The sequence below is a fragment of the Eurosta solidaginis genome, chromosome 5 (genome assembly GCF_040869045.1).
Source record: "Eurosta solidaginis isolate ZX-2024a chromosome 5, ASM4086904v1, whole genome shotgun sequence".
Taxonomy (NCBI): domain Eukaryota; kingdom Metazoa; phylum Arthropoda; class Insecta; order Diptera; family Tephritidae; genus Eurosta; species Eurosta solidaginis.
This window is the reverse complement of record NC_090323.1, coordinates 194,418,213-194,445,706: the sequence shown is the minus strand read 5'-3', so window position 1 is coordinate 194,445,706 and position 27,494 is coordinate 194,418,213. Positions and strand designations below refer to the sequence as shown.

General features: G+C 37.1%; 1 protein-coding gene across 1 annotated transcript in view; it reads right to left on the bottom strand.

The window, feature by feature from the left end:
- LOC137252021 (uncharacterized) overlaps window positions 1–27,494 on the bottom strand; it is a 490,237-nt gene that overhangs the window by 384,908 nt on the left and 77,835 nt on the right. Inside the window, exon 2 of the mRNA XM_067787158.1 lies at window positions 15,282–15,319. The gene's annotated coding sequence lies outside the window, so the exon portion shown is untranslated. The remainder of the gene's footprint in view (window positions 1–15,281; window positions 15,320–27,494) is intronic.

Below are 27,494 nucleotides of genomic sequence, written 5' to 3'. Positions count from 1 at the left end.
CATAGGCGCCCATAAGACAGTGACCTGTTAGAATGTGCTAATAGACAGGCGAAGTATTACTGATTGCGATCTCGTTTCGTCTTATGCCAGATTTACCTGGACACCCTACACGTTAGTTCTATCATATCACGTTAGCTTGCTTGCACGTTTTCAGCAGAGGATTCAATCACCCAGCAGAGGCGATTGTTTGCAAGCTGGCGCCTTCCCTTGCTAGCTCATCAGCCGCGCAGTTTCAGTGATTTAATTGTGGCCTGGGACCTATAATGTGCTCAGGTTGCACTAATCAGCTAGCTTTTTTAGAGCTTCCCTGCATTTTAACGCCACTAGTGATGCTGTATCACTACATTGCAGGCATTTTGTGGCAGCTTGACTGTCGGAAAAAATGGAAATAAAACAAGTAAGGAAGGCTAAGTTCGGGTGTAACCGAACATTACATACTCAGCTGAGAGCTTTGGAGACAAAATAAGGGAAAATCACCATGTAGGAAAATTAACCTAGGGTTATCCTGGAATGTGTTTGTATGAAATGGGTATCAAATGTGCCATAGTTCTATAGGTGGACGCCTTAAAGGTGGACCAGGGATGACTCTAGAATTTGTTTGCACGATATGGGTATCAAGCTAAAGGTATTAAAGAGGGTTTTAAAAGGGAGTGATCCTTAGTTGTACATGTGAAGGCGTTTTCGAGATATCGGCCAAAATGTGGACCAGGGTGTCCCAGAACATCATCTGTCGGGTACCGCTAATTTCTTTATATATGTAATACCACGAACAGTATTCCTGCCAAGACTCCAAGGCCTTTTGATTTCACCCTGCAGAACTTTTTCATTTTATTCTACTTAATATGGGAGGTGTCACACCCATTTTACAAAGTTTTTTCTAAAGTTATATTTTGCGTCAATAAACCAATCGGATTATAATGTTTCATCCCTTTTTACGTATTTGGTATAGAATTATGGCATGTTTTTAATTTTTCGTAATTTTCGATATCGAAAAAGTGGGCGTGGTCATAGTCGGATTTCGGTCATTTTTTGTGCCAAGATAAAGTGAGTTCAGATAAGTAAGTGAACTGACTTTATTAAAGATATATCAATTTTTGCTCAAGTTATCGTGTTAGCGACCGAGCGGAAGGACAGAAGGTCGACTGTGTATAAAAACTGGGCGTGGCTTCAACCGATTTCGCCCATTTTCACAAGAAACAATTATCGTCATAGAATCTATGCTCCTACCGAATTTCACAAGGATTGGTTAATTTTTGTTCGACTTATGACATTAAACGTATTCCAGACAAATTAAATGGAAAAGGGCGGAGCCACGCCCATTTTGAAATTTTATTTTATTTTTGTATTTTGTTGCACTGGAGTTGAATGTTGACATAATTTACTTATATACTGTAAAGATAATCAATTGTTTGTTAAAATTTGACTTTAAAAACATTTTTTTTTTTTTTTTGAAGTGGGCGTGTTCTTCATCCGATTTAGCTAATTTTTATTTAGCACATCTATAGTAATAGTAGTAACGTTCCTGCCAAATTTCATCATGTTGTCTTCAACGACTGTCAAATTACAGCTTGCAAAACTTTCAAATTACCTTCTTTCAAAAGTGGGCGGTCCAATTTTCTATTCTACGTCATAAGGTCAACCCACCTACCAAGTTTCATCGCTTTATCCGTCTTTGGTAATGAATTATCGCACTTTTTTGATTTTTCGAAATTTTCGAATTTTAGTCCGATTTCGTTCATTTTAAATAGCGATCTGAGATGAGTGCCCAGGAACCTACGTACCAAATTTCATCAAGATACCTCAAAATGTACTCAAGTTATCGTGTTTGCGGACAGACGGACGGACGGACATGGCTAAATGAATTTCCTTTTATCGCCAAGATCATTTTGATATATAGAAGTCTATATCTATCTCGATTAGTTTATGCCGTTACGGATTGCCGTTATGCGAACAAAGTTAGTATACTCTGTGAGCTCTGCTCAGCTGAGTATAAAAATATTCACCGGCAGGTTGATTAGATAGAGAGCAGCCAGGTAGCTATAAGCTCAGCTTGAAAAACACTGCAGTGGTCTGATAAGCGTATGCTCTTATTTCTACCTTATTCCAGATGCTATATAATTACATATAGACATCAACTGACAATTTTTCTATACGAAAGATTGATAACAACATCAAGCGTTTAAATTGGTAATCGGAAATATGAAATATAACTTGACTGTCGATTTGAACAACCGATCGAATTTTGAATATCTACGAGTCTCCCTGTAAGCGAGTTTTGGCAACGATTAGTAATCTGAAATTTGTTGCGCAAAAGCTGTCAATGCAGCTGCTGCCTTCTAAAAGTTACGGCCAACAAAGGGACTCATAAGAGACGCTTGGCTATGAAGTTCAACACTTTTGGGCAAAGCCGTATTCGCATGTGTGTTCCAAAGAATCAGTGTATGTGTAATATATTTGCATACTCTTTTACTTAGACATATATACATACTTACATATGAGTATCACGTGGTATGGTCATATTAACTTGTACAAATGTGGAAAGTTTGCGGGTGTAATAAATAAATTGCACATTCACCGCACAATTCACATAAATTTCTATCAACCTGAACAATTTTAGTACATTTTCGCTAATATGGCAGTAATGGCAATGGCAATATATTGTAATGAGTATATTGTTACCATTAGCTTATGTCACAATATAATTTACTATATTACGTTGTGTTTTGGTAAATTAAGCCAAATTTGGTACTTAACTACCTTTAGCTAAAATTTATTTTAATTTCATGCATAACTATTTACACACAAAAATTTACCTGCTTAGTATGAATGTAGGATCTGTAGAAGTTTTCATAGAAATTGATATGCGGGTGACTATCCAGCCAATGAAGGTTGATATATTTTCGCTTTTTGTGTGTGTCTTTCTAGACTGAAGGCGTCATGTTTGGAAGGGACATACTGAGTAGGGGACAACAGATTGTTAGTGTTCCGCAATTATAGGCGTAATATGTGAAAGTGGTGGAAGGAAAGGTGAGGTTACGAAAAAAGGGGAAGAAGGGGAGGAAACGGAGATGAGAAACCAAACCGAAATCATCTGGGCTGCTGAAGATAGGAAATGTACGATAAGTGTAGGCGTTATATGGATCTGCGTAAGAAAAATAAAGAGAGACAAGGAAAAATGAAAAATTTGGCGATTTATTATTCATTTGTTATCGAAAAAATATCGATTTGTTTCGAAAACTTTCATATATCAGTTCGAATTTTGAGACTGAGACGATTCTTATCGATGAACTGGATACGGGTAATTTTTATCAATTGTCCCTGACTCTTGAAGATGTCATTCGTGGCATTTCGGTGATCAAGTCATCGGTGCAAATGGACGTAGATAGCTTCTGATCGTTTTTGTTTAAAAATATTGCAGCAATTGCGTATCTAATTTTGTTAATTCTTAATAAATCTCTCAGGAATGGAGACCCCATAAAAGCTTGGAAAGTAACTTCTATTACCCCGATACTTAAAAAAATAAAAAAATAAAAATAAATGTAAGGCAGTATAACCTCCGAAGAGATCTAAGGCCGAGCCTCCCTTCCAATTTACGTCGTGCTCCTCTTGATTTTCCCTACAAATTGGCCGGAAGGGACCTACATGTTTTATGCCAACTCCGAACGGCATCTGCAAGGCAGATGAGTTTTCACTGAGAGCTTTTCATGGCACAAATACACCCGGAGCGCTTGCCAAACACTGCCGAGGGGCGACCCCGGTTAGAAAAATTTTCTTCTAACTGAAAAACCTTATTTCAAAAATTTTGAAGTTGCTTTGCCCGGGGTGTGAACCCAGGGCATACGGTGTGGCAGGCGGAGCACGCTAACATCACACCACGGTGGTCGCCAACCCCGATACTTAAGAGCGGTAATAAAAGCAACGTTGCTAACTACCGTCGCATTTTCAAACTTTCCACTGTCTCGAAATTGTTTGAAATTGCAGCCAAGGATAAAATATTCTACGCAGTAAAGGCCCTGATTTAACCTAATCAGCATGGTTTTATGCCTGGCAGTTCGACTGTAACTAATCTAGCAGTATTTTCTGAATTCTGTATTTCTTCATTCAATAGGAGAGCAAAAGTAGGTACTATCTATACCGATTTTTCGAAGGCTTTTGAACAAGTCAACCATTCGTTACTAATATCCAAACTTGCTGGCTTGGGCTTCCATTCTAGTATGCTATCTTGGGTGACGTCTTACTTGCCAGATCGTAGATGTGTTGTTGTGGTTGATAGTATCTGTTCACGGTCGTCTACTGCCACCTCTGGTGTACTCCAAGGGAGTGAGTTGGGACCCCTATTATTTGCTATCTTTTATTAATGATATACGTCATTGTTTTAGGTATGCTACATTCTTACTGTATGCTGATGACTTGAAGAATTTTGCATCAATCACGACTCAATTTGAGTCCTCTATGCTCCAAGCTGATCTTGATAACGTAAAAGACTGGTGTAGAGAGAATCGTCTGCTTTTAAATATAAGTAAATCTTTTAGTATTACCTTTGTTAAAACTCGAAATGTTCTTCCTGTTTCTTATCATATTGGGGACTCTACGCTGAGGGTTGCTGATGAAATATCAGATCTTGGTGTAGTGTTTTATGCTAAGTTTGTATTTCACAGTCAGATTAATTATGTCATTGTGAAGTCTTATTCCACACTCGCGTTCATTCGTTAGTAGAAGATCAATTCTATCACTGACATTTTTATACGTTATCATCAATGGGACGGTTGACTCGTAGATGTGTTGTTGTGATTGATAGTATCTGTTCACGGTCGTCTACTGCCACCTCTGGTGTACCCCAAGGGAGTGAGTTGGGACCCCTATTATTTGCTATCTTTTATTAATGATATACGTCATTGTTTTAGGTATGCTACATTCTTACTGTATGCTGATGACTTGAAGAATTTTGCATCAATCACGACTCAATTTGAGTCCTCTATGCTCCAAGCGGATCTTGATAACGTAAAAGACTGGTGTAGAGAGAATCGTCTGCTTTTAAATATAAGTAAATCTTTTAGTATTACCTTTGTTAAAACTCGAAATGTTCTTCCTGTTTCTTATCATATTGGGGACTCTACGCTGAGGGTTGTTGATGAAATATCAGATCTTGGTGTAGTGTTTTATGCTAAGTTTGTATTTCACAGTCAGATTAATTATGTCATTGTGAAGTCTTATTCCACACTCGCGTTCATTCGTTAGTAGAAGATCAATTCTATCACTGACATTTTTATACGTTATCATCAATGGGACGGTTGACTCGCCCTTTCTTTTAGAACGCATACGGTTCAATGTACCATCGCGAATCCTACGATGTCACGATATTTTCTGGTTAGATAGATTTAGAACGACTTATGCTTCTAATTCTCTGAATGCAAGGGCAATGAGGGAACTTAATTTGCTGTATTCCATAGATAATGGTTTTCCATAAATTTAGGTTTAAACTTCTTTAGTATAAAACAAATTCGCTTTTTCTGTCCCTATGTTCCTTTGAATGCTTAAACCTTTAAAACTCGGATTTTGATGCGGTTTTTTTTTTAATAGATAGAGTGATTGAAAGGGAAGGTTCATATGTATAATAACATCCATTAAATAGTGGAGAAATACTGTTATTTTTGAAGTTTCTAATGTGATGTCGTAAATAAACATACATCTATATACACCTACGGTAAAAAAAAGCCATGAAAAGGGTTTTCCCTGTTACGGCGTTTCTACAGTCACTACAGCTGCGTAACGAAACTTTTTAGTAATTGTGGTTAATATCGATCATTCCTTAACCCACTATGTGGTATTTTAAGGCAAGAAAATTAGAAAGTCCCTAGCAGTTTTCGTAAAATCAACTGTATTTCATATAACTAATAATTTTATCCTTGAGGAAACAAATAATATAAATGTCTAAAAAGAACAAATCACGCAAAATATGGAAAGTATCACCGGAGAACATTATAATGAATTATCCCTAAGGAGATTCTGGACGAAATATATTGAATAGGAGACTTTATACACACCTTATTAAAGTGGACGACCACGAAAGGTCACTGAACGCGTTAATAGAAATATCGTCAGGATAGCTCCTCTGAATACATTTAAAATTGTTCCAGAAACTTTCGCGGAATTGAATGATAGTATAAACACGAAAACTATAATATTGTGACGAATATTAGCAACGCTAAGGGATACTATCATTTCTAAGCGGATACTAAGCAGTGACTTGTATGCACATCAACAAATCAATCATTATGTCTACCCATATGTCCACACAAGCAGCGGAGACTAACGCGCAAACCTATATCTGAGATACTCCCAAAAGTATGCAATCATTTGTGCAAGTATCACCCACATATACACGCGCACGGGCTATGAGAGAAGCTATAAAATCGTGCATCTGTAGTTATAGCTGATAAGTTTATAGCTGATAAATAAATAGTAGATTCTAGAAATAGAAACGCCTAGAAGTATGCGAGCGACACAGCACAGAGTATAAAAGAGCGCCAACTGAGCAATCAGAATGAGTTTGATTTAAGCACGCTATCTGTCGAGAAGTAGTATTATTGTGAAGTACTTAAATAAAGGCCATTTTGCATTCCTGAATAGTGGAGTTATTTATACAACAGTTTAGTGATTCGAACGTTAGCAGAAGATTTGGAATAAGCGGAATTGCAATTCGTTAGAATATTGTTGGTCCGCCGTCACTTGAGGTACACTAGTTAGATGGTCCCTGGCTAGAATAAAGCCGGATTCTTATTATAAAAATCGTTCCACCCTACTAACCTCCTTGAGCCTAACATCCTTGAGTTCTGGGAGGCTTTTGAAAAAGGGCTTTCCAAGATACTTTATTCTGCTTCGACAGTTTGCTGGGCACCTGGGTAATCCTGAGATGTGTTTGTACAATATGGGTATCAAATGGAAGCTGCTTATGAGTACTTTGATACGGGGTTTTTTCGTACACCTGGGTGATTAGGATCTCGAGATATAGGCCAAAACGTGGACCCGGGTGCCTCTAGAATATGTTTATAGAATATGGATAACATATGAAAGCTGTTGATGAGTGCTTTAGTAGAGAGTAATTTTCATACCTATTGGTGACTGGGGTTTCGAGATATAGGCCAAACCTGGATCGGGGTAACATTAGGATGTGTTCTTACTTTATGGGTATCAAATTGAAGCTGTTGATGTGTGCTTTAGTACAGAGCAATTTTCATACCGCTGGGTGACTAGGGTCTCGAGATACGGGCCAAAACGTGGACCTGGGTACCCCTACAATGTGTTTATAGAATATATAATGAAAGCTGTTGATGAGTGCTTTTGTACAGGGTAATTTTCATACCTGTTGGTGACTAGGGTCTCGAGATATATGCTAAAACGTGGATTGGGGTAATACTAGGATCTGTTTTTACATTAGGGATATCAAATTGAAGCTGTTGATGTGTGCTTTAGTACAGAGTAATTTTCATACCTATGGGTGACTAGGGTCTCGAGATATAGGCCAAAGCGTGGACCCGGATACCCCTAGAATGTGTTTGTAGTATGAATATCAAATGAAAGCTGTTGCTCAGAGCTTTAAAGTAATTTTCATTGTAATATTCGATTTATTTGCATCAACCTAGCAAAACTGATAAATATGCATGCCAAGCCGAAATAAAGACAAGAATTAATAATACCCACATACCTATTTACATACATCCTATTTTATTTGCCTGAAATTTCGTATATAAATTTGCCTATATTAGTATTTACGATCATTTTTTCCGGGAAGTAGACCAGAGATGGACTGGGACTGGGAGTAGGACTAGGATAGGGACTGAGACTCGGAGCAGGACTGGGACTGATGCTCGGAATGAGACTGAAACAAAATACATAGCACCCTCTGGGATTGGCAATAAGGGATGACGAAGAATGAGAAGAACTTGAGAGAAGAGAAAAGAGGAAGGAGAAGGAGACGAACAAAGAGATAGATGAATAGAAGAAGACGTAGGGAGGAGTGAATAAAAGGATTAAGAAAAAGTGAAGAGGGGGGAGGGCAGAGTTAGGCGGAAAAGGCTTATTAAAATGTATGCAGAGAGACCAAATGTATTGCAGAACAACGTCTGCCGGGTCTTATAGTGTTAATAATAAAGATATGTTTGTAAATAGTATGTAATGAGGTTCTGTTTGTCCTGAACTATAATATGAATAAATAAATAAATATTTAACAAATTTTGATTTTTGGCGACCTTTAGATTTAACAATTATTTCTTCAAACTGGCTCTAGGTCAATAAATTAAACAAGTTGTTGTCGAAATATATTGGAACAAAAACAACAACAACTTGTTTAATTTATTGACCTAGAGCCAGTTTGAAGAAATAATTGTTAAATAAATATTTGTTACATATACATTTTCGACAATTTATTAGTTTGTTATCCAAGTGTTATCCTAAAACCACATAAGACTGCTAGCAGATCACGTAAGGGTCAAGAGATATTATGAATCCCAAAAAAGATCGATTCCAGAAACCTGCAATATTCCTTACATTTAAATGAGTATTTTGCACATCGCAGCGGCTACACATCGAATGAACCTCAAGTGTCACAGACGGAGTTTTCACGACTCCACTTAATTGCGTTGCAAACTTCTTCGAAAGACTCGCATTAACAATGCTCCATTTGGTCCCCTCAAAACATCTTCGCCAGTGCGCATAAACTCAAATTTTGTGCCGTTTATATAAGATTATTGGGGTTTTATTTTCTCTGTCCTAGCGGCCACCATGGTGTGATGGTAGCGTGCTCCGCCTACTACACCGTATACCTTGAGTTCACACCCCGGGCAAAGCAACATCAAAATTTTAGAAATAAGGTTTTTCAATTAGAAGAAAATTTTTCTAAACAGGGTCGCCCCTCGGTAGTGTTTGGCAAGCACTCCGGGTGTATTTCTGCCATGAAAAGCACTCAGTGAAAACTCATCTGCCTTGCAGATACCGTTCGGAGTCGGCGTAAAACATGTAGGTCCCGTCCGGCCAATTTATAGGGAAAATCAAGAGAAGCACGATGCAAATTGAAAGAGAAGCTCGGCCTTAGATCTCTCCGGAGGTTATCGCGCCTTACATTTATTCATTTAGCAGATAAACTCTACACCTGAGCTAAGGCATTTTTCCCAAACCCTGTGTTCAATATATCCTCCACATTCATTGTATTGATCCTCATCCGTAGGTCGAGTTACTCGAAGTGGCTTCCAATCCCTTATCTGTGCATAAGGATTGTGGCGCTGCAACGAGTTTAGCGCGTTCTTCGAATTCACCACTCATATCATCCATACCTTACGCTGCGTGCTCACAAAAGTAGGAGCTGCCTATGTACAGATGTCCTTTCCCTAGACGTTTGTCCATGGCATTTCAGCTATCTATTATTAAAATCCAAAGTCAGAGACTGCTTTGTCAGTTCAATTACTAAGAGACGACTGGAGTCGCATCATTAGCTCCCTTTAAAATCTCGGACTAAGCTTGATTTTAATCGGCAGCTTCCTTAAGATATCAACCACTTGTTCTCTGCCATTCGTGATAGTATTACTCTTTATTTTGAACCAGATTATGGAATCAAAGGTTGCTCGCAACAAAACTATTGTTGGCCAAAGTTCTTAGACCTGCATTCACTGTCCTACGTTTGCTCTCGCTGTAAGTTGTGAGATTACAGATCACCAGCAAATTTTATAGTTGCTTGGTATTGCAACAGAGCTATCTTTGCCTCTCAGACTTATTTCCTTCCCAACTCTTTTCCTTTGTTCAGGTTAGCAGACCAAGCTGATCAGATCAAGCTTTATGGCTCACCGCTTCCTTTGGTATCCAAGTATGAATCGTCACTTATAGCGCTTTGTTTTTTCTTGCTCACTGCGTCTCTCTATCTCTCTCTCTCTCTCTTTCTTGTATTTATAATTTAAGATTTTTGAGTTATTATTATATCCGCCTGTCACATCAGCACTTCGTTTCTCTGGTAAAGCCCTCGTTACTTCCCAAAGCGGACCGTTATAAGAAAGACTACTGGCTCGAAAGCGCTATGTTCTTCTTTTTTGGGGAGCGATAATTAGACTCCCCGAAGGTTTTAGGGAAGTTCATCGATGTTGACTGCCCCATTTCCTTGTATTGATCCCGAACGTTCCGTAAAGTAGCACCATTAAGGTAATTGAGCGATCACATCGAGAACAATTTGAAGTGACAAGACTGAACCTTCTAGGGCTTCCAACACATTTCTTGTAAAACTGGGAGTCGCTAGAGCTTAGTATGCTATTCAAATTGGATTCACTCCGAGTAGGCGAGGTTTACAATTTGCTTGGGGAAGATATTAAGCAATCCTTAAACGAAGTGTGCCACCCTGAGCCTTGAATCCCGCTTTTTGATTCAGCTAAGCCCTCATACCACCTATAAGTTGCCTACCCTACGAAACAGGTGAAACGTTCTTGCATATCCAGTACGCAATATCAATTATTGCAAGTGTCGTATGCACTTAATTGGAACGATGTATTCAAAGGACTGAAAACAATTAATTTCTTTGCATTGCATCATAACTGACTGAGACAAATATAAATGCGTTAAACCTGTCCAACTGCGAACGTTAACATACCACAGAAAGACTGGAGCGTTGCGACAACCTAAAACCAAATTACATAACATTTGTGGCTTTAAAGCTAAACCAACGCCACTTTTTTTTACCCACCAGAGCTCAGGCGAATATGCAACATTTGCAGTTGGCAGTTTTGAATAAACGAGTCAGCTAGAACAAAAGCAAAAAAGCCGAACAGAGGATAACTTAACAAATAAGGAAGGCTAATTTCGGGTGTAACCGAACATTACATACTCAGCTGCCAAATTACTGCTTGCAAAGCTTTTAAATAACCTTCTTTTTAAAGTGGACGGTGCCACGCCCATTGTCCAAAATTTTACTAATTTTCTATTCTGCGTCATAAGGTCAACCCACCTACCAAGTTTCATCGCTTTGTCAGTCTTTGGTAATGAATTATCGCACTTTTTCGGTTTTTAAAAATTTTCGATAGCCAAAAAGTGGACGTGGTCCGATTTCGTACATTTTAAACAGCGATCTGAGATGAGTGCCCAGGAACTTACATTCCAAATTTCATTAAGATACCTTAAATTTACTCAAGTTATCGTGTTCACGGACAGGCGGACGGACGGGGGACAGACGAACATGGCTAAATGAATTTCTTTTTTCACCCAGATCATTAGTTTATGCCGTTACAGGGTACCGTTATGCGAACAAAATTAATATAATCTGTGAGCTCTGCTCAGCTGAGTATAAAAAGCTCCTATTCATGTGTATCTGTGTCTATTAACAGTTGCCCAGAGGCAGTGAGTGCGAAAGCTTAACGGAATTTTTGCCCTAATTTTCACTTTTTTTTATTGAAAATTATGTGCAGGGCGCTCCAAAGGTGGAAAAGGAAGTATTAAGTTAAGACAATGAGTAATTTTTTTCTAGGTTTTTTTCATAGAAAGACAAATTGGCAATTTTCTAAGGAAACGTTGGACATTTTCGGATGATGATTAATTACTAACCAAAAGCTATGCGCTGCAGCTATTTTCAATTTCCTTATTGGCTTAATGTAAATGAAAATTAATAACAGCATAAATTTCACTTTCCGCTTTGTAAGCTGAGCTGTTTACTGCAGAGGTTAACTGGTGCGCCCTCAGCGCACGGAGCTCTATCTTGTGTGTTTTTTCCATTTGTATTTTGGTAGGGAGAATTTTGCAATCCCTTTCTAATTTAGGGGCAACGGGGAACCCGATGAGTTATGCGTGAAAAAAGAAAATGATGGAACTGGAACTAGGAGGATGAGAAAAAGGAAAGAGAGAGAAATGAAAAAAGAAAATGTGAGTTTATGGGAGATTATACAGATGAAGAAGAAAGACAAGTATAATTATGGAGGCAATGTTATGGATGATGATACCGAAACACCGGAGATGCTAGGCGTATAGCGTGCTTTCAGCGGCGTGAAACGGGAAGACATGAACAAGTTAGGTTAGGTTGAACTGGCTACGCCCATATTTCAAATTTTTTTATAGTATTTGTGTTTCTCGTCATAACACGAATTCACATACGAAATTTCATAATTTTAGCGACATTCGTTTTTGAATTATCTAATTTTGTAAATTTTTTTAAATTTTCGATATCGAAAAATCAATACCAATCTATTCTGTGTCCAGATAAGCCCGTATACTGGAGTTTTTTGAACATATCTCAATATTTGCTGACGTAATCGTGTTAACGGATGGACGGACAGACGGACATGGCTTAATCAAACTGTTTTTCGATACTGATGTTATTAATATATGGAAGTCTATATCTATCTCGATTCCTTTATACCTGTACAACCAACCATTATCCAATCAAAATTCCTATCGCGGTTACCGTTTCGAAAATGCTTTATCTCGGAAAATTATCCCTATCTCGAAATTCTTTGAAGAACGAGTTATCTCTGAATTTGTTTCATTTGTTTATCTCCCACGTGTGCTTAAAATTCGAGATTTTAGAAGAAAGATTGCTACCAACAAATACTCTGCGATTTCCGGCTTAATGGCACACATTGTAACCTAACCTCAAAAAAATAAAAAAAATAAAAAATAAAAAAAAAAAAACGCTCATTCCAAAATAAACTCAAATAAAAGCAAACATATATAATAAAATCGCTTTCCGGTATTTCCGTATTTGGTGGTATGATAAATTGGCTGCTTTTCATTTGTTTGTGTGCGGTTGGAAGAGCTTTTCGTAAAAAAGTGTTCAGTGTGGTTAAAAGTAATTGATGATTTAACTGTAAATATGAATGAACTTGAACTTATGTAGGCGTAAAGGGATTTATGTTATTTTATGTTAATGGTTAGTGGGAGGAATATTATAATTTATTAAGAATTCATGAGCTTAAACCGACTTATGTTGTTGTTGTTGTAGCAATAAGGTTGCTCCCCGAAGGCTTTGGGGAGCGTTATCGATGTGATGGTCCTTTGCCGGATACAGATCCGGTACGCTCCGGTACCACAGCACCATTAAGGTGCGGGCCCGACCATCTCGGTAACGATTTATGTGGCCACATTAAACCTTCAGGCCATCCCCTCCCTGCACAACCACAAGTTCCATAAGGAGCGTAGGTTCGCCAGAGCCTCGTCTGTTAGTGAAACAGGATTCGCCGCGGATAGGTGAGGTTGACAATTGGGTTTGGAGAAGCTATATATTGCGCTGGCAACTTGCAGGGTTGCGCTACACAGCCCCTTGAATCTGGTATTTTAGTCGCCTCTTACGACAGGCATACCTACCGCGGGTATATTCTGACCCCCTAACCCGCTGGGGTAACACCGGCTTATAATAATTGAATATTCAATTATTATGTTTTTCTAAGAGAAACTGAAAATAAAGAAAGAAACATTTACTGGCATATTGCGATGGTACCATTTCGAAAACCGCCACTAATTCATCATCAGGCAATTTCGTAATGTTATCAAAGGTTTCACCGAGATTAGAACCGCGAATCACACGATGAAACTGCAGTTGCCTTAACCACTAGGCTATCCTGCTTGTATTTGTTTCTTTGCTTAGTTCAGTTTTATTTCATTTCTACACTGACAACACAATTGAGACATTCTGCCTCTATTAATTTGACTGTTATGTACATTTGTTTTTGTAAAGTTTCTTTTTCGTTGCGAATGAGAAGCTTTGTAAACTCGGGTTCAGTTTTACATATTTATGGTTGTTTGTGTTAATGGTGTGTTCAATTTATACTTATTATTAAGAATTCATGAGCTCAACACCGGCTTATAATAATCGAATATTCAATTATTATGTTTTGCTAAGAGAAACGCAAAAGAAAGAAAGACACATTTACTGGTATATTGCGATGGTACCATTTCGAAAACCGCCACGAATTCATCATCAGGCAATTTCGTATTGTTATCAAAGGTCAGGTATTATAAGCCGGTGTTAAGCTCATGAATTTTTAATAAGAAGTATAAATTGAACACACCATTAAAACAAACAAACATCAATATTATAATTATACTCAGCGTGCTTTGCACACAGAGTATATTAACTTTGATTGGATAACGGTTGGTTGTACAGGCATAAAGGAATCGAGATAGATATAGACTTCCATATATCAAAATCATCAGTGTCGAAAAAAAAATTTGATGGAGCCATGTCCGTCCGTCCGTCTGTCCGTTAACACGATAACTTGAGTAAATATTGAGATATCTTCACCAAATTTAGTACACGAGCTTATCTGGAATATATTGGTATTGAAAATGAGCGAAATGGGATGATAACCACGCCCACTTTTTATATATATAACATTTTGGAAAACACAAAAAACCTGATTATTTAGTAAATAATACACCTAGAATGTTGAAATTTGACATGTGCACTGATAATGAGACTCTAGATTAAAATTTGGAAAAAATTTTTTAAATGGGCGTGGCATCGCCCACTTGTTATAAAATAAATTTTACAAATATTATTAATCATAAATCAAAAATCGTTAAACCTATCGTAACAAAAACAGCAGAGAGGTTGCCTTTACTATAAGAAATGCTCTGAAGAAAAATTAACGAAGTCGGTTAAGGACCACGCCCACTTTTATATAAAAGATTTTAAAAGGGTCGTGGACAAATACAATAAGCTATATCTTTGCAAAAAAGAGCTTTATTTCATTGGTATTTCATTTCCCAAGTGGATTTATAACAATAAATAGGAAAAACTGCAAATTTTGAAAAATGGGCGTGGCACCGCTCCTTTTACGACTAAGCAATTTTCTATGTTTCGGGAGTCATAACTCGAAGAAAAATTAACGGATCGTAATAAAATTGGGTACACAAATTTTCCCTATAGCAAGAAATATTTGTAGAAAAAGGGAGAGATCGGTTAAAGACCACGCCCACTTTTATACAAAAGATTTTTAAAAGGGTCCTAGACTAGAATAATAAGCTATAACTTAGCAAAAAATAGTTTTAAATCAATATATTTCAATTATCAAGTTTCATTGTAAGAAGAAATGGGGAGACATTTTTTTAAACGAGCGGTGCCACGTGTTATGTAGAAAAGTAATTTATCTCAAATGAAATGTACAATTAAAGCTCACGCTGTGTATATAATGTTCGGTTACACTCGAACTTAGACACCTTTACTTGTTTTTAATTTGAAATATTGTTATATTTAGAATTTGTTAATAGTAGAATAAATTTGTGTGTTTCTAGTTCGTAGTAATTTATAAAGTACTTACAATCTCTTTATTTTTCTTTGTATTGTTTGGAAATTGGGCTGTAATGGAAAGAAAAGAGAGCTAAGTGAGTTTTCGTTGTGGTTTTAAGCATGATACAAATATTACAAAGTAAAACATGTGAGAGCAAAATGACGTTAAAAAAAATTTTAATACTCTCACGGTTCTCATTATTTTTCTTTTAACTTGATTTGGTTTCCATTACAAAAAAAATTACATAAACAAACATTTAATTTTTATTTTAATGTATCAAATATTTTTATGTAAAGCTCCAAATTGTTTATGATATCCTCCCATCATACGACCAAGTGCAATTCAGACTCTGCCAAACTCGTCCTGCAGTATGGGAAACATTGACAACGTTGCTGAGAGACATCAAGCAGAGAGCGCTTCATTCCTCGGCGGGTTGTAAGGCTCAGAGGAGGAACTCAGTTTTGTCCGGCAGGTTAATGACCCTGCGAATGCAGACTGGAATCAAGAAAAGAAAGACTCCGCACATAATACAACTACTGGACAGTCGATGACGTAACGTTACGGCTGTCGAACCGCCACAACTTTTGGGTGTGGAACGTTCGGGCATAGTCTCTGCTTAAATAAAGAAATCATCAGAAATTGCCTACAATGCACAGAGATGCATCATAATCCTCAGATCGCTGCAACGGAGAAAGTTACAGGGCTGCCGAATTTCCCTACTCAAACTGTAGTTGCGCCTTTAAGGCAGATAAGGCGACATGTACGTAAGCCATATGAGAAGATCTGGTGTGCAGAGGAATGTATGATGCAGAGGAACATGAATACAGAGTATGTAGTTTCAAAGTCAGGCTTCCGTCCTTGCAGACATCGCTTAAGTAGAATGCACACAAATTAACATCCCTGAACTGGACTAGATAAATCATTCAGCTGCAAAGTCCGGCAACATCTCTAATGATGACGGAAGTAAGCTGGCTACAGGTATGTGCAAATTATGCGGATGCGCGGTTAGATCGGCCAAATTAAACTATTAAACCGAATCGCAAAAAAACTTATACGAAATTTTCTTGATATTTTTAAATTTTTTATCTGGCAGTTTGATTTGAGTAAATACATTTCGACCACTGTATGGAATACGATTCTATGTCGGCTGCAGTTTCTCTCTACATTGTTTAAAACGTTCCAACAATGCTACATTTAAGGCTGAAATGGGGTACATATATATGGAAACAATTCAGAAATAGGGCATTCTATAGCCGAATCGAAGCGATCCTCCGAAACATTTTGAGAGGGAGTGTGTGCTTTTGAACTAGCTGTTAGGTGATATTTCCAGAATCTTTTTAATTATTCAGTTTTGTTATGCAATAAATTTTAGCCGCCATGGTGTGGTGGTAGCGTGCTCCACCTACCACATCGAAGTTCCTGGGTTCCATTACCGACTTACGTAATATAAAAAATTTAGAAACAAGTTTTTTCAATTAGAAAAAGAGTTTTTCTAAGCGGAGTAGCTACTAGGGGGCCAAGGTAAAGGCGTTTGCTCTTACATTCTGTAAATTCAACCTCCATGATGCAGCAGTTTAAAACAGGCTGAGGTTTGGAATATGCTTTAATTGTAGTCATTTGTAACATAAGGTTCAAGCATAAAAAGAAAAACCAAGCTACTTAGATGTCTGCTGAACATAGAACTTGAAACTAAATTGTTCACGTCGTAACAGACAGAAGGCACAGCAATCGGTGTCCTAGATGAGTGCCCTCTACGATATACAAATAACCATTCGTACCATTGCCTGTAAAGCCACTGTGCAAAGGAGAACAAGTGCGCGAGAAAAAAGCAAGGTTTAGCTTTCAAAAGCTTCCAGCGAAACCGACAGTTGATTATAACTCCACTCAACTCTCGCAGCACCATACCGACAATAACCTTCGCCTTAACGATGACATCGAGTCATGATAGTAAATTTCCCGTTCATCATTCACTGCCGCTGCCGATTGTTATAGTTCCAGCGAGCCTGAAAACTGAAGCGATGAAAAATGTGGCACCGCCTCTATAAAAATAACTCGTAAATATACAGCTGTAAATGAGGTGGTTATCGTGACAAGCATTCTAGACATCACTTGAGCAATCTAAGCCTGATATAAATTGAAAAAAAATATATATATATATATCTATTTCACAGCTACTTTTTGTCACTGCTCGGGCGCCAGTTCGAAAAAACTTAAAGCCTTGAGCTAGGCAATGAGTTCGCTAAAAAGCTTTCATAACATTGTGAAATAACTTTGAGCATCATCGTCTACTGAGTAAAGATTGGAAGAGACCTTTTAAAAGAATGTTACGTATAGGAATTGGTTTTTAATGAAACAATGAAATTTGAAATACCACTTCAAGAGACTTAGCGTGATATAACTTTTCACATAACTTTACACTCTAGCTTGATATAAATTTTGAAAAAGGATATATATATTTATATTTCAAAGCTACTTTTTGTCCCTGCTCGGCCGCCAGTTAGAAAAAACTTGAGCTAAAAAGCTTTCATAGCATTGTGAAATAACTTTGAGCATCATCATGTACTGAGTAAAGATTGGAAGACATGTTAAAAGAATGTTACATATACGAACCGGTACCCATATTTTCAGATGGTACAAATATTTTAGCTTGTAATCAATTGGTTTTTAATAAAACAACATACTTAATTATTTGAAATACGACTTCAACACACTTAGCGTGATATAACTTTTCGCATAACTATTTTCTCCTTTATAAATACTTTCTTCTTATAATTAGCTCCTAACATGGAACTCATAGACAAAAGAATAAATCAAATTTTATTCAATCACTAAGATAAGAGCCCGACTGTCATCATCATAAAACATCTTATACATTTACCTAACATTCCTTTTCACCATATACTTATAATATATAAAAAATAACAAAGATAATAATCTCCATTCAACACTTTAATGCATATGCCAGAGAATGTTAGTTTTTGTAGGCCATGCTCATGCCTCCGGTTCGTTGTTACTCTCTGGTTTTACGCTGAGTGCAATCAAATGGCAAAGTAATGAGTCAACCGCGAGTTACTGTAGAATGTCGCCCCGAAGTCTGAAAATTGCAGTCAACTCAGCCTTTGTGGTTGTTGATGGTGCACCGGTTGTGGTTAAGGTAAAAGCACCCAGTAGAAGTTGTAGTGGCTGCAACCAGCATCGCTATCACCAGTGAAATCTGCTCTTTCATTACGTGATTTGTTTCATTTATGAATGGCGTCGACGATGACAACAACTATTTTGCGGAAGTTCTGCTGGAGCGACAGGTTGAATTGTGTCGAGACACGGGAGTTACCTTACTTATGAGGGCAATAGCATATATAAATTTAAATGGTGTGTAGTTATGTATATTAACGTACATATTACAAAAAGGCAGGTACATATATTTGTATGACAGCAGTATTCATAGAAAACTACAGTTATATACCACACGTACACTGTTAAAAATTAACAACAATTTTGCTTGTTTTCAGTACCTGCTCTTATGCTGGAACGCTCATTTAAGGTATGACTTGCTCCTCCTTTTTTTTTTTTGTTGGTAATATGTCTATGGGAATTGGGGATAGATTTATCTTCCATATATCAAGTTATTGTTATGCAAAACAAAAAAAATTCATATGAAGTACACCATGGTCATCACCATAAATTGACGCTTAACTGTCCTAGTAGTCTAAGACCGAAAGTACTCCAGTCATTTCTGCCAATTGAGAAACTGAGGAATTTTTAGACATCTTACACCTGTAACTCGAACTCAATGGGGGACTACGGCATCTTTTGCTGCCGAAGGCGGGTGCCGACAGCGGAAGGATAAGTCGTTCTGCTTTCATTCGTTGTCCTTCGTACCCGAGATCTGATCATACACTGCCCATAATTTCTACAAAAATACCAATGTGAGTATGTTTCAAAGCATGACTGGCACGTTTTTTAAAATAGACCGTTTTCCAAACAGCAGCCGAGATAGGATGGTATTCCACTCAGCAGTAGATATGTTCTGTATACCAGCTATTTCTTTGGAGCTTTTGGATTTGAAAAAATGTCAGGGATAGGGCGTTCTTCAAATACATTTTAATTGACCTGGTCGTGCGTTTTAAAAAACGATATTTTAATCGGCAGTCGATGTATAATATCCCTTTTTGCGAAACGAATATTGAGGATAATATTTACCAAATTTTTTAAATATAAATATCATATTTCATACCATAAAGATACGAGAAGATTGTAGGTAAGGAGTGACGTAGAGTGAGAAGGGAACAAATAGAAAGCGCAACTGAAAAAAAAAACAAAAGGAGCAGAAAAGGGAAAAGAAATTAAAAAGGAAATGGAAAAGGTTGAACGAGACATAAGAACTCATTTGGTGGCTTTTTAAAATGCTGCAAAAAAGTTAAAACTCAAGATTTTGGCCATTTCGTAACACGTCAGACCAGCTTTCCCTGTTTCGCGATAACTGGCGCCACTTGGGAGCAACAATGCAGTTCAAGTCTTCCTCCACCTGCCTCTCCGAACTCTGTGTATGTGTGCATCTTCCTCTGCTTCTAAACTGCGGTGTCGACTTAAGTACTTTCTTGGCAGGAGCATCTTCGTCCATTCTCATAACATGACCCAGCCAGCAAAGGCTTTGGGTTTTTATTCACTGCACTATCATATCATATCTGCGTAAAGCTCACACATTATATTTCCTTCGATAATCGCCGTCAGCATAACTGACACTACCACAAATCTTCCGGTGAACTTTTCTTTCGAAAACGCCAAGAGTCATCTCATCTTCAGTCGACACCGTTCATTACTCCCAGCCATACACCATCACAGGTATGATGAGCGACTTGTATAACGTGAATTTTGTTTGTCGAGAGAGGACTTTACTTTTCAATTGCCTACACAGTCCAACGTAGCACTTGTCGGCAAGAGTTATTCACAATTTCGAATTAATATCCGTCAACAGTGACCTGGCTGCGAATGCGCCGATTCTTTCTTGGATGAAAGCAAAAACTTCGTCTTCGACAAGCGTCTACCCGTATTTTGTTTCACCTGTAAGTCTGTTATAAGATTTATATTTCTACTCCCCCTCTTCCCATTCGATGCCTCTCAGTATTTTCAAACTTTCGATTTTTTCTCTCATTCTATGTCTACCAGTAACCGTCCCTCGCTCTATAACTTGCTATTCTTCTCTCTATCCTACTCTCTACTGACCGTGGTGTGATGGTAATGTGCTCCGCCTATAACACCGAAGATCGTGGGTTCAACGCCCGGTCAAAGCAACATCGAAAATTTAGAAAAACAATTTTTTTTTTCAATTAGAAAAAAAGTTTTCCTAAGCGGGGTCGTCCCTCGGCAGTTATTTGGCAAACACACCAAGTGTATTTCTGCCATGAAAAGCTTGTCAGCGAAAATTCATCTACCTTGCAGATGCCGTTCGTAGTCGGCATAAAACCTGTAGGTCCCTTTCCGCCAATTTGTAGGAATCATTAAAAAGGAGCACGACGCAAATTGGAAGAGAAACTTGGCCTAAAATCTCTTCGGGGGCTTCGCGCCTTGCATTTATTTATTTATCCTTCTCCCTCCCCTCTGAGTGTTTATTTCTCCTCCACCATCTCTCTCTCTCTTCCCTTTCTATCCCTCTACGTCTTTTGATACTCTCGGTCTGTTTCTCTCTTTCCGCTTTCTCCCTGTCTCCATATTACGCTTTAGTTTCCTATTCTTCTCCCCATCCTTCCCGCTACCCTCGACATGACTTTTGAGAGGCCTTTTTCTATACTTCCCCACCCCTCCCTCCTTTATTTTATTCGCTTCGCCCTCTACCTTTATCTCACTCTGCATCTATTTCTACCTCTCCGTATGTTTCTCTCTTTCCTTTCTGTTTTCATATCTATCTTTTTATTTCCTTACATTGTGCTTTCCTTCGCTCCCTTTATTTTAATTTCTAACAAACTACTTGCTAAAAAAAGTTAACAACTTCCCTGTCCAATGAGTCATATGTGACTCACAAGAGCGTATTGAAATAAGTTCATGAGTCACATGTGAGTCATTTCGTAATACAACTTAAAGACGCTTTATTGGTATTAACGTGTCGTTATATATTTGTGAATTCTATGTGAGCGTATATCAAAAGACCTAAACTTTAGGAAGATGAAAGAAAATTTCGAAATTTTTTTTCTGATACCTTTTTATCATTTTTTTCAATTTTTGTATATACTTCTAAGTTCAATTAAACAAAAAGCACACTAATACATGCTTTTGACATTTATATATCAATTTACCGTTATTGTGATTCGAAAATTTAAATTATTTCTTATGGTCCTATATGCTCACATATGACTCATTGAACATGGTAAACAAAATTGTTTTTGCTACGTTGAGGAGTCATATTTGAAGCACAAAATAAAATAGCCAAAATAACGTAAATATTTGTCAAACTATTTATAAAAATAATAAAGCGCACAAAGATTTGCTTTGAAAAAAATGACATTTTTTTATTAAAAAAATGTGGGTTATATTGGAATTTCTATATTTTCACAAATTTCCACACCCATACTATAAATGTCTTTACATTATACCATACTTAACCATCTGACATGGTTAAGCTTTAAGATTCAAAAAACTTTTTCCAAAGTTTCCGACGTTTCGCTTTCTGGAGATAGAGCCCAGACCTTTCACCAAGCATGCCCTAAATTTATTATAATTCAGTTACATTCAAGAACGGTATAATTCTTGCGACACCGTCGAAAACAGTCGCATCCTTACATGTTTGTTATTGTGCTTTTTTTTGTATTGGCTAGCACTGATTTGGTTTATCGTCGCATCCTTTCTACTACATACAAATTTCTTTAGTGGTCGCTTCTCATCTACAACTCTCCAACCCCTTAACAGTCATCCAAATTTTTTAGGCAGCCTTTTTATACTCAGTTGAGAATATAAACACAGAGTATAATAACTTTGATTGGTTGGTTGTACAGGTATAAAGGAATCGAGATAGATATAGACTTCCATATATCAAAATAATCAGGATCGAAAAAAAATTTGATTGAGCCATGTCCGTTCGTCCGTCCGTTAACACGATAACTTGAGTAAATTTGGTATGTCGGCTCCTGAGCACTCATCTCAGATCGCTACTTAAAATGAACGAAATCGGACTATAATCACGTCCACTTTTCCGATATCGAAAATTTCGAAAAACACAAGAAGTGCGATAATTCATTACCAAAAATGGATAAAGCGATGAAACTTGGTAGGTGAGTTGAACTAATGACACAGAATAGAAAATTAGTAAAATTTTTCGACAATGGGCGTGGCACCGACCACTTTTAAAAGAAGGTAAGTTAAAAGTTTTGTAAGCTGTAATTTGGCAGTCGTTGAAGATATCATGATGAAATTTGGCAGGAACGTTACGCCTACTACTATATGCATGCTTAATAAAAATTAGTAAAATCGGAGAACGACCACGCCCACTTAAAAAAAATTTTTTTTAAAGTCAAATTTTAACAAAAAATTAAATATCTTTACAGTATATAAGTAAATTATGTCAACGTTCAACTCCAATAATGATATGGTGCAACAAAATACAAAGATAAAAGCAAATTTCAAAATGGGCGTGGCTCTGTCCTTTTTCATTTAATTTTTCTAGGACACTTTTAATGCCATAAGTCGAACAAAAATCTACCAATCCTTGTGAAATTTGGTAGGCGGTTAGATTCTAGGACGATAACTGTTTTCTGTGAAAAAGGGCGAAATCGGTTGAAGCCCCACCCGGTTTTTATACACAGTCGACCGTCTGTCCTTCCTCGGCCGTTAACATGATAACTTGAGCAAACGTCGATATATCTTTACTAAACTCAGTTCACGTACTTATCTGAACTCACTTTGTATTTGTATAAAAAATGGCCGAAATCCGACTATGACTACGCCCACTTTTTCGATATCGAAAATTACGAAAAATGAAAAAAATGTCATAACTCTATACCAAATACGAAAAAAGGGATGAAACATGGTAATTGGATTGGTTTATTGACGCAAAATATAACTTTAGAAAAAAACTTTGTAAAATAGGTGTGACATCTACCATATTAAGTAGAAGAAAATGAAAAAGTTCTGCAGGGCGAAATCAATTCAACAATTCCCTTTTGAAATACTCATTATCACCTTTCGTTTGATACCCATATCGTACAAACCCATTTAAGGGTTACCCTAGGTTCATTTTCATACATGGTGATTTTCCCTTATTTTGTCTCCATAGCTCTCAGCTGAGTATGTAATGTTCGGTTACACCCGAACTTAGCCTTCCTTACTTGATAGCTTTTGTTGTTGGCGAAAATTTAAATGCTGAGGCCGCCTATACCCCACGTTGTTCTTTTTTGTACTTTTTCAACGTAATGAATAGAGATTTATGTGTTTGTTGTGGTTTTTTGTAAGCCAAATTGTTTTTTATATTTTTTTGGTGCTTTATTTGTAAAAGACATTGGTGCCGACGTTGTACATTGGTTTTATTGTTATTATTGTTGTTTTTCATTTTTTGTTGCTTTTGGTAATTATTCTTATGCGTCGCTGGAATTACTTTTTTATATAAATATGTTGTATAAGTGTTCTTTTTTTTTTGTTTATTTGAATTTGTAGTTTTCATGCAAATGCGTTTTATTATCCACTCGTTTTCTATATTTTTATTTTCGTAATTATTTAAAGTGCTGAAAAATGCTTCCCCTTTTTAAGCATAAAAAGCAAATAAAGAATAATGGATTGAACAACTAGACCAATGAAGATTTACAGGGTTGTTGAGCAATTGAACGGGTGGTTTTTGATAGGGAATATTTTAGTATGGAGTAGTGTGCATCAGTAAAACATGCCTGAATGTGAGAATGTATTAGTTATATATTTAACATTTTCGATAACAAATCGATAACTTTTGACCATATACACTTTACTAAAAGCCGATAGCAAATCGATAACTAATCGATAACCAATCAGAAAAATTAATGTTGTAGAAGCAACAATCTACGACTTTTCGATAACAAACCGATATATTTTCAATAGAAAATCTGTATTTTTCTGTAACAAACCTTTCGCTTTTCGATAAAACTTCGTTAAATTTTCAAAAAAAAATCGATAAATTTCGACTAAAAACACTTTTATCGATAACAAATCGATAACTTCCTACTAAAAAGACTTTGGTAATCGATTACCAACCAGAAACATTCATCGATAACCAATCAGGGACAATCGAGTAAAATCTACAACTTTGCGATAAAAATTCGATATATTTTAGTTAGGAATTCGACAGTGGCGTCTGACCTAGAAGGTTTAATGTGATCATATTAATTGTTCTCGAGATGCTGGGCCTAGTACCTCCATGGTGCTTGTCCCCAAAGTCGTTATCGTTAATACAACAACAACAACAACGTCAATAACCATTCGATAACTCTTCAATAGCGCTTGTTATCGATATCAGGCTGTTAAAATTTCGATAATAAATCGTTAACATGCCGTACTATTCACTTTGATATCATTGACCTTAGAAATAGTACAAAAAATAGTGTATTCTGCCTTTTCTGGCTTGATAAAGTCACGAAAGGTCTTGTTATTGATATGAACGAGTGCAAGCCTGAAGAAAGAATCAGCACATTCGCTCGTTTGAAGCCGTGTCATTGTTGGCAAATATAAAACCAAGATTTTGAAGTATCTCGTATATATGCGACGAAAATTTCAGATTCGCACTTCGCAATATGTGATACTTTGGATTTGAAGACTTTAGTCTTCTTTATGCCTGTGAGGATGTATAGTCGGGAGTTGTGAACTGTATCGAGGGAAAACGAAGTGTTCCGTGAGTTAGAGATAACATTTCTCCACTCATAAGCATGTGCTTTATGAGTTGGAAAAGTAAAGTACTTCAATCGATACCTAAGTTGGTGATGGTGATGATGATGATGATGACCTTTATATGCTTGCAGACGAAAGGGGAGTTTCAGTGCCTTAGTCGTGAGCCAACTATTGACTCTGAAGACCAATTAGCTACAGTCGTGGCTACAGTTAACGAAACTTTATATATGGATGGGTGTAAATCAGAAGACTGGCAGAAAATTTTCAACTCTGCACTCATTTTTGATCTTTGAGAGCAATAAATCATAAACGATATAAGCGATATGTTGAAACTACAGTTTTTATTAAGCTTTTCCAACCTCACCTATTCGTAGCAAATACTATTTATTTGGCAGACAAAGATCTGGCGACGACAAGCTTCTCACGGAAACATGAGTTGAATGACGTAAAGGTTCGGGGTGGTTATATCAAACCGCTCCATAGATGGTCAGGCTATCACCTCAAGGAGGGTATTTTCGGTAGCGCAGAGGATCAGAAACCGAAAAATGACCATCGACATCGATAGAACTACAAATTTTTTGGAGAGCGTCTTTATTGCTAAAAAATTAAGAAACCGCACAGACATTTGAGGATTCCAGTGGGCCGCAAAGAGCAGCTGGTGAGATAAGGAAAACTTTGCTGGCTTCGAAAAGGAAGAACAGCAAGCTCAAGCGCATAGGCCGGAGTGCAAGTGAACGAAATTGTTTTAGTGTGAGAGTTACCTAGTTAACATGCGTTGGAGTGAGAAGAATGAGCCATGATTGAAAAAGAGTTGTAAATCGGACGCGAATTAACACAAGAATAATAGTATCAACCTGTAGGGCTGAATTTGTCCTGTGTTAGGTAAATCCCAGTAGAAAACGGTATAATAATCTGAACATACACAATTTTAGTGGATGATGCTTTCAGAGTCCAATACTCTTTTTAGAAGAGTGTGATAGAGAATGACCTAGAAGCATCGAAGTAAACATATTAAATGGCTACAGAGATACACGGAGCGACAAAAGACTATCAAAATCGGTAATACTTCCAAAGATGATCGAAGAATGCATTAAATGCTATTACAACGAAGAAACCAGCTAAAATGAATGTGGGAAAAACCAAGTGAGTGAAAATTTTCGATACAATTTTCAAATTTTTTATGTTGCTTTTTCCGTCACTTGAACTCAGAACCTTCGACGTAGTGGGCGGAGCACGCTACCACCAAACCACGGCGGCCGCGTTGTTTTCTTAGGTTTCTGAAATTGTTGTTAATGTTCCCTGCATAGATATGCATACACCCTGTATAATAATGTAAGCATTAGTATAAGCATATAAACATAAACGAGCGTACAACAAAGGGAATCCTTTTCTTATGTTCGCTCTTTACGCGTGCCAATGTAACGAAGTAGAACAAAATTGAACTAAAGTCAAGCAAAAAGTGCCGACATTAAATTAACTTTTGTGCAAAGTGGCTTTTTAGTGTCTCTTGGTTTTCTGTTTTTTTTTTTTAATGGTTGACAATTAAGTACGGTGACCGCCGTAGAATGTGCTAGACCGATATGCCAAAAGTTGCTTGTTCATATCGTAGATCAAGCAAAATCAACATGAATATGTTTCAGAAGCAGGGACTACTTCTCGGTGATGCTTTGGTAAGCTTTCCATGAGTATGGCATCATCTCATCAGAAACTAATCTGGTTTAGAAAATGAACTTTCGTGTCGGCCTAAGAACTCTATGCCAAACAAAAAGAAAAAAATCAATTAAATAGAATCTCAATTAAGTAGAACCATGGCCTTAATCTCCTTGGTGGTATGTTGCGTCAAATTATTATTTTTGTTATTTAGTTTGATATGGTCATTCTTCGGGTCATTTCTAGATTACTGTTGCGAAAAATGTGTGTAAATAACCTTTTCGGTATAAACCGTTTTACTCTTCTTATGATGTTTACTAAAGAGCCATATGTTAAAGTTATGGCTTTGGACAAGGAATTTACAAAAATGAAAATGAAATGGTATGTTAAATTTAGCCCGATTCAAGAAGATTATAAGTCCTTAAAGCAGAGGAAATAGACTCATCAATAAGAATACCGAAATAATCAGCATGAGGGCCTGAGTTAATTTACATATGCCCTTATATGCCTGTCCGTCTATCTCTTTGAATGCAAACTAGTCACTCAACTTTTGAGATAGCTTGATGAAATTTAGTGAGAGAGAATGAGAATTTTGAATCTGAATATTGACCACCAAGTTGAATATCATCTAGTCTCGACTAGCGTTTCGAAAACTCCTTCATCAAACTATTGTAAAGCGCCTTATATTAGAATTTGTATAAACAGGGCTCTCTGTTTCAAAAGAACGCGGTATCTAAGAGTTCCTTTGAAAGCGTC